Here is a 7,511-nt window from a genome sequence, read left to right as displayed (position 1 = left end):
GTTTGATGCCTTAAAGCTTAGAGGTTCAGTGTTGATATGACTTATAATACATTTCATAGAGATTGTAAAGAGGTTGAATACATTTTTTAAACGTATCGGGCACACTGATAGCACTAATTTGCACCATTCCAATTTAGAATCAGGCGTGTGTAGTTCCTGCACTTCCACTAAAACTATGTGGCATATGACGTCACTAATCGCTAAATATTATGCCCTTCGTGTTTACTGATCAAACACTTACATTTACCAAAAAGATATTTGTTCGTCTATCAGAGACTTAGTACATAATTTGTCTGTAGAAATTCACATTGATTTCGTCCAAGAGAAACACTCAAGATAAATGTCCTGTTAAGCTGCGTTTAGACTATCAAAAATTATCTGGGCCGAATCCGGTTTACTTCAAGTGGGCAATTTTTATTGCAGTGTAAACGCGGTGATACACGTCATAGAAATTCCTTTTAGCATTTATCTCGTCTTCAGTGTCAAGCTATTACGAATTTCGTCTTATTCCTAATTGGCTGCAATAGCCACCGTTCTATTCCGTGGCTATTGAAGTCACATTATTGTCGAATTTTATTAAATTCTTTACTGCGCCGTGAGGATATTTTGACTTATGAACTATTACAGTATCGCTTAAAAAGCAGCAACTTCTAGCTTTTGAAACCATACTTATCATCACAAACGGCCTACTTTGAAAGTAAAGCGAGCACTATGCAACAGATTCAGGTTTAAGGAAACTGTCGTATATTATCAATTGACCAATTACATCGCTTCAAATAGACCATACACCATTGCTCCTCTGGATACATCACTTGACCCTCCGAACAATCTAAAGTTAAAAGGTTGGATACGGTCGTCTCTGAAACGGACATCAGATCGTTCATTGATTTAATGACATACTTCATTCAAATCCCCTTTCGACCCATTTTCATTAACACAGTCGCAAATAAATTACCAATTTAAAACTGTATTTCCTTTTATTTTACTGTGAAATGGGTATGATATTAGTACCAATTGCAAATTGTCTTTAGTGCCAACCTCAACTACACGCAGCCACGGTTTATTGAATACGTAAATGTATTATCTCGAGGGGCAAATTCTGGGATCCGACCCTCGACCTTTTAGTTTTTTACAAGGCGTCTATCTCTAAGGGATATATCATGTACTGTTGTATTAGAATCCAACTTAACACAAAGTGATTTAATCATACAAAGAACCCATTTAATGACTAATTACTCTTCAGTTGAAATAATGCCAGGTATTGTACTATGTATAGAAATATGAATCAGTTGATTATGAAGCGAAATCTGGGTGGGTCTATTGTATAGAACTATCTGAGAATCTTGTGAATACTGAATGTAGATATTATTGACAGGTTCAGTGTACCTAGACAATACATACATCCCCTGAGAGCTCTCTCTCATCTGGGCTTGTCCAGATTTCAATGGTAGAAATTGATATATGAGTTTATATTTATAATGGGATGGACAGTATCTAGTTTATTACAGACGTGATTGCCCAATTAAAAACAAGGCGGCGTATTATAGGCACTATCTAATTAGCTCCTGATTTTATACGGGATCACACGATGTTAATTTCCCTCGAGTCTTTTCCGTCCACTGTGGATATTAAACTCCAATACAAAATTTAAAAAGAGACTATTTTATTACATATTTTTCAGAAAATTCGTTAATATTTGAATTTTTAATAAATTAAAAACATTCTAACTATATTATTGTCCTGTTATTTGACGTTTCGGCACAAAGACTTTCATTTTTGAATAACACCAATTCATTAATTTGATTTCATGTTTCATAATGAAAATAACAGGACAATAATATAGTTTTAATTGGTTTCCCCTTTTTGGGAATTAGTGATATAATTTAAAAACATTCTGACGTCGATGAAACAAACTGTTCAGATTCTTGCTAATTGAATGTCTCACGGTCAGTCGAGAGTTTGAATGTATCTTACTCAAAATACGACGTCTTTTAGCCACATTCGTGCAAAACTTCTAACACTATCGTGTGACTTCTGTAACCATCATGCTCACTTCGGCTGTTTGATTCGGTTCAGAGTCATATTAGAACTCGAAATTCCATATTCGTATGGTCATTTGGTGTCAATTTCCAGACATTATGAAGCCTACAATCAGAAAACAACTTCTGTTCTTGTTGACTTGGCTAAAGGTCCGTAGTCCGATACCAGCATACCAGTTAGCGATACAGGTCAGAAGGCTTATGGTTTATGCAACGGTGCTCGCAGAACTTCTTTAAAAATATTTCAAAGTCTATGTCCGATCATAAGTGAGACGTGAAATTCCCTTTCATTCCATTTACAGTTGGCCTATACATGAATATGCCTACTTTCAAAGGAACATGATGGAACTGACAAGGAAAAAGATTTTGAGTTCGAGTTTGGTATTTTTAATTGAAACTTTAAAATAAGTAGGAGACATATTTCTACTATTTGGCGTTGTTTTTATACCAAAATTATACCATTAATTTTACAACAACTAAAAAAAACACAGCGAGTTAATGTTCACGCAAATCTTTTAATTTGTCTCATTAAATTTGAAGCAGAAGAGCCATTTTGGCTCTGTATCTTTATCCAACTACTTTTAATGTTCTAAAATTAACGACAGAAGAGCCTACTTTAAGTTAAAACTTTTAAATACCTTAAGGGACACATTCCTCTAGATTTTGGTGTATAATTTTCTTAAATTTAAGTAAAAAGAATTGCCCAACTTAAATAAAAATCAGAATGCACGTTTCATACTAGTGTGTGGTCCAAAGTAATTTTTTTTTATGCATACATATTTGTTATTTCTCTGAATTTTATTTAATGATTGACCACATGCCAATGGCGAAGCATGCACTAATTTATGTTACGAATTAAGACCAGAATTTCATGACCATTATCACCCTTATGATCTACGTGCGAGAATAAACGATGCCCACATATTGACTTTTCATCATTAATACAATTAAACATTCTAGAATTAACACATTCTATGGTCTGCCCATTCTAAGTCATTGTTAACCTGACAAGTGTGAAGTATACTCTATACTTCATCTACAATACTTGACAGTACTTGGACACCTTTTAGCTCGAGACGTTTTTTGATTGAGTTAAGAATTAAAACAACTCAATTAATTTACTTAGATTAAAAGCTTTGAAATCTAAAACTTTTTCAGGAAATAAATTTAAGTAGCTGCAGGCTAAAATAATGTTTGCTCCGTTAAAAAAAATTGTTAATTGAAACGTGGCTGGTTATATTCAGATAGAGAAATGACGCATTTCAATTTTCATGGGCAAAATTATTCTTGACCACTCCCATACTCTTGTTTAAATCCGTAGCTACCCTGAAAAAATTATGACATCCAACAAATTCCATTACTAATTACCAGACACCATTGTCCATTCGGAGATATTACTAGGACCTCTGAACAATTAAGTCTTGCTACGGACTTACATGTATTGGATCTCGCATAATATACCTTACACAATTTCGTAATCACAAGCCTTCGCATATAAATTTATGTATAATTCATTTTCTATAAATAACATTAATTTGTTACTGGTTGTTTACAATTTGTTAAATAGATCACGCTTTGTTCACAACGTTTGTACGATTAGTTCATAATATGATACGGTTTGTTCACTTGGTACGATTAGTTCACGATCGGTTAAATCATCGTTTGTGTATAGGCATGGACTATCTTATTTGCTCGATTAAATGAAAAAAAAAAGGGTGATTTGCCTGCATTGTGATAAAATTCAGTCTATAGGGTCTTGCTGTATTTAGCATCTCAAGCTAGGCTTCCTTAGCTTGAATTTCGTAGGTTCATTTTCTGGCCGGTCAAATACTATGCGCTCAATGGGGTTTAGGATAAGATCGTATGAAGAATGGTCGCCTAAATTGAAATGATTTGTTCTCGATTTGTTACAGTTAGTTCTCGATTTGTTATGCCTAGTTTCTGATTAGGCAATCATTATCCTTGTCATCTTGGTATAAATTCTTCAATTAATAAACCAGACACATTTCTAAACTTCCAACATTTCTTTTGTATCCAACTCTTATGTGAGCTTCCCACGACCACAATAATTGGCTATTCGTAGCTGGTCGTGGAATATCTCTTAAATTCCAGGTTGCGATACGAGTCAATACGTTTGTTGTGCTCGTATGGGCTATGATCTGTTCACGAGTTTTCAATTCTCGGTGTTACGGTATGATCGTTGGTTTAGATGGATCTGAGACGATCATCGCAATCAGTTTCCTCGAATAGAGACGTTCCGATGCGTTCATCAATAACCGATAAATTCCATCACATAAAGATACGATTTTGTATGCGATGTCTTTTACGATCATGATCGAGATGCGATTTGAGCTACGACTGGACCCGATGGGTGTATACACAGAACAACTTATTACGGTGTTCATTTTTTCTTGAACTTTTATCCTATGTTCCACCTATCATGATTAACAGCACGATTGCCGTCCAGTCTTAATCGTGTAATAATCGTGATAATCCTTATCAGATCATGAAATCGGTCGAAGCAATATTGTTAATCGTGGAAATCAACAATTTTCTTCGATCAACACGATCATTATCAATTGGGATCATTGTATTAGATAGTATTTCATCGTAACAAATTGCGTATTGCATATAATGGATTTCCAACTCGTAGTTATCGGGGTCGATCTAAGACAATACTCGATGGGGGACCAATGCGAAACAGTCCTTTCGGATCATGATCGTTTTGCGTACTACTTTGCATCTGAATTGAAGATCAAAACATGACTGAAACAGTACGATCTGATACGTTAATCCCGATTTACACAGATCGTGTTCATTGTAGAATTTTATCACACAATTGCCACGCCGAACTCAAGATCTGACAAGTTAATCACGACAGTCTACGATTTAAACCGCAAAACAAATCGTGATAGTGGAAACCTAGCATTACCACAAAGATCTAAGTATCAAAAAATATCTTTTTATTCATTGTTTAGGGTTCGTTGCCAATTTTGTACGTAAGCTCTTCGATTGCGGAAAGCTAGGTCGATATTTACTCCAAATTTGAATCACCACTGTTCAAGGGACAGATGCTATTTTTGACCAATCATACTTTAGTCTCAGAAACGGGATTTTTGTGCTAAGCCAAACAGTAATAGGAAACCTCTTTTTAATAACACTTTAAATCGTTTTCGGTTTTGGCTGAAGTACATATTGGGCATCTTAAACCGCGTCCTTTAATATCGATCGATATTATATATATTTCATCTTTTCTGTGCCCCTTGCCGCCATTTGCACTTGTTTGCGCTTTTTAGTTGGATCAAAATTTGAACCGTCAAATCCATGCGTGTCCAGAAATATTCATGTGTGAAAGTTAAAAGACGAGTCGTCTTTTTTGAGACACTGCCATAAAAGACATCTATAAAAATAGGTAAAGAAATTCCTAGTTTGAGACTATTTTCAAAAATTGAAGACTCAAATCAACCTCCAGTGTGGCAGCTGTCCCTTTAAGGTCTACTTAATTTGAAAACACAAATCAAATCATTAATGTAGTAACTTGAACACATTAAGTCAATGTTCTATATAGTGTACATAATATGTTCAGATACAACATGAAAATGTAAAATAACATAATATTTTGTGTTCTTATATTAACAGTGGGAAGAGTGGTTTATTTAATGAAGTCAAGTTACCTTTTATCTTTATCAAATTGATTATCCCACATATATTTCTATAAATAGAAAAAGCACTTTATACCTAACGGATCTCAAGGTGCTTCAAATTTCTTTACAATAGTATTTTGACTTCGGACACTTTCTCGTGCATGTGTGGTGGGTGGGATAATTTAGCAAAGCAGTAAACCAGCGTATATATATATATATATATATTAAAAAGATAGATTTGCGAAGCAAGTTGACATACGCCCACCATCAGCATTGATTGCATGTACAAATCATTGTTTTCCATTCACATTTGGTTCATGTTTAGTCTATAGAGAATTTTAAGCAAACTTTATTGTATCGCATCATGACTAGTTTTTAACGCATGTCTTGATTCTTGCAAATAAACAGTAGATTGTGGTTAAAAATATATGTATCTGAAAGATAAAGAATTGTGAATATTGAACACACTGCAAACAATAAAATCAATTCTTTACCCAAATATATGACTAAATTCGATATGTTTACAAACAAACAAAATCCAACAGAATACATCAAGAAATGTAGTCTGTAGTGTTCTCAGCCCAAATGTGAATGGACAGACTGAAGACAATATTAGTCCATACTACATGTGGGCATATAAAAATCAAAACAATCCATGAAGAATTATTGCCTGTAGAGTGAGCACTTGTTGGACAATATAACTAATAGAGTGAAACGTCAAGTCAGACACGATATTTCAGGGAAAAATTATCAGATCATCACGAAAATCAAAAGGGATCATCTTCATAATGACATTGACCCACAATATAAAAATCAAAAGGATCCATAACGAATTGTTGCCTGTAGCTCACTGTACAATATAGCTAATATAGTGAAACGTCAAGTCAGACACGATATTTCAGGGAAAAATTATCAGATCATCACGAAAATCAAAAGGGATCATCTTCATAATGACATTGACCCACAATATAAAAATCAAAAGGATCCATAAAGAATTGTTGCCTGTAGAGTGAGCACGAGTTGCAAAATACAGTTGATATAGTGAAAACGTTAAGGCGGACACGATATTTCGGTGAAAAATGATCAGATCAACACGAAAATCAATAGTGATCATCTTCATAATGACATTGACTTAAAAAATCAAAATAAAAGAATCTGTTAAGAATGGTAGCCCGCAGAGTGAGAACGAGCCAAATGTGAACGGACTGCCAGGATGGTTACAATATATGCCCAAAATATATATCTAAAAAGGTAATTTCGAATATGAAAGTTGATTGAAAACAAAAGTAGCTGAAGACATTAGCGATACCGCTGTATCTAGTTGTCGTAAATCACACATTCATAAAATTTCCCAATTGGCGTTAACAAAAAAGGCCCGAATTCCATCTGGGTCTGCAATTTTAGATTTTATAGCATTGATTTCAAGAAATCGGTTGAAAAATAACAGCTGTAACCGTTTCAATATTTGGTGGCAGGTGCAATAACAGCTTTTCTTTTCTTCAGAAAGCACTAAAAATCTAACTTAATCTTCAGTTTTCTGTAAATTCTTAAACATATGGTTCATGTGAACAAATATAAACATTGTCAGACGAAGACTTGGACAAGTCCACACAGAGAGATGTAATCATACAAAAATATCGTGTAATCATCAAAATTTAATGAATGAATATTTTACAAATGAATTACATTATTATATACATATTTAAGAATGATATAGCCGATTGACTTCAAACCTTGCTGTCTTGTTACATTACAGGCATAAACAACTTCAATCATGACAGCTAAGAGCACATCCCATCTTATGAAAAAGACAGCTATTCAAAGGACA

Source organism: Lottia gigantea (assembly GCF_000327385.1).
Source record: "Lottia gigantea unplaced genomic scaffold LOTGIsca_126, whole genome shotgun sequence".
Lineage (NCBI taxonomy): Eukaryota > Metazoa > Mollusca > Gastropoda > Lottiidae > Lottia > Lottia gigantea.
Note: the sequence above shows the minus strand (reverse complement) of the source record.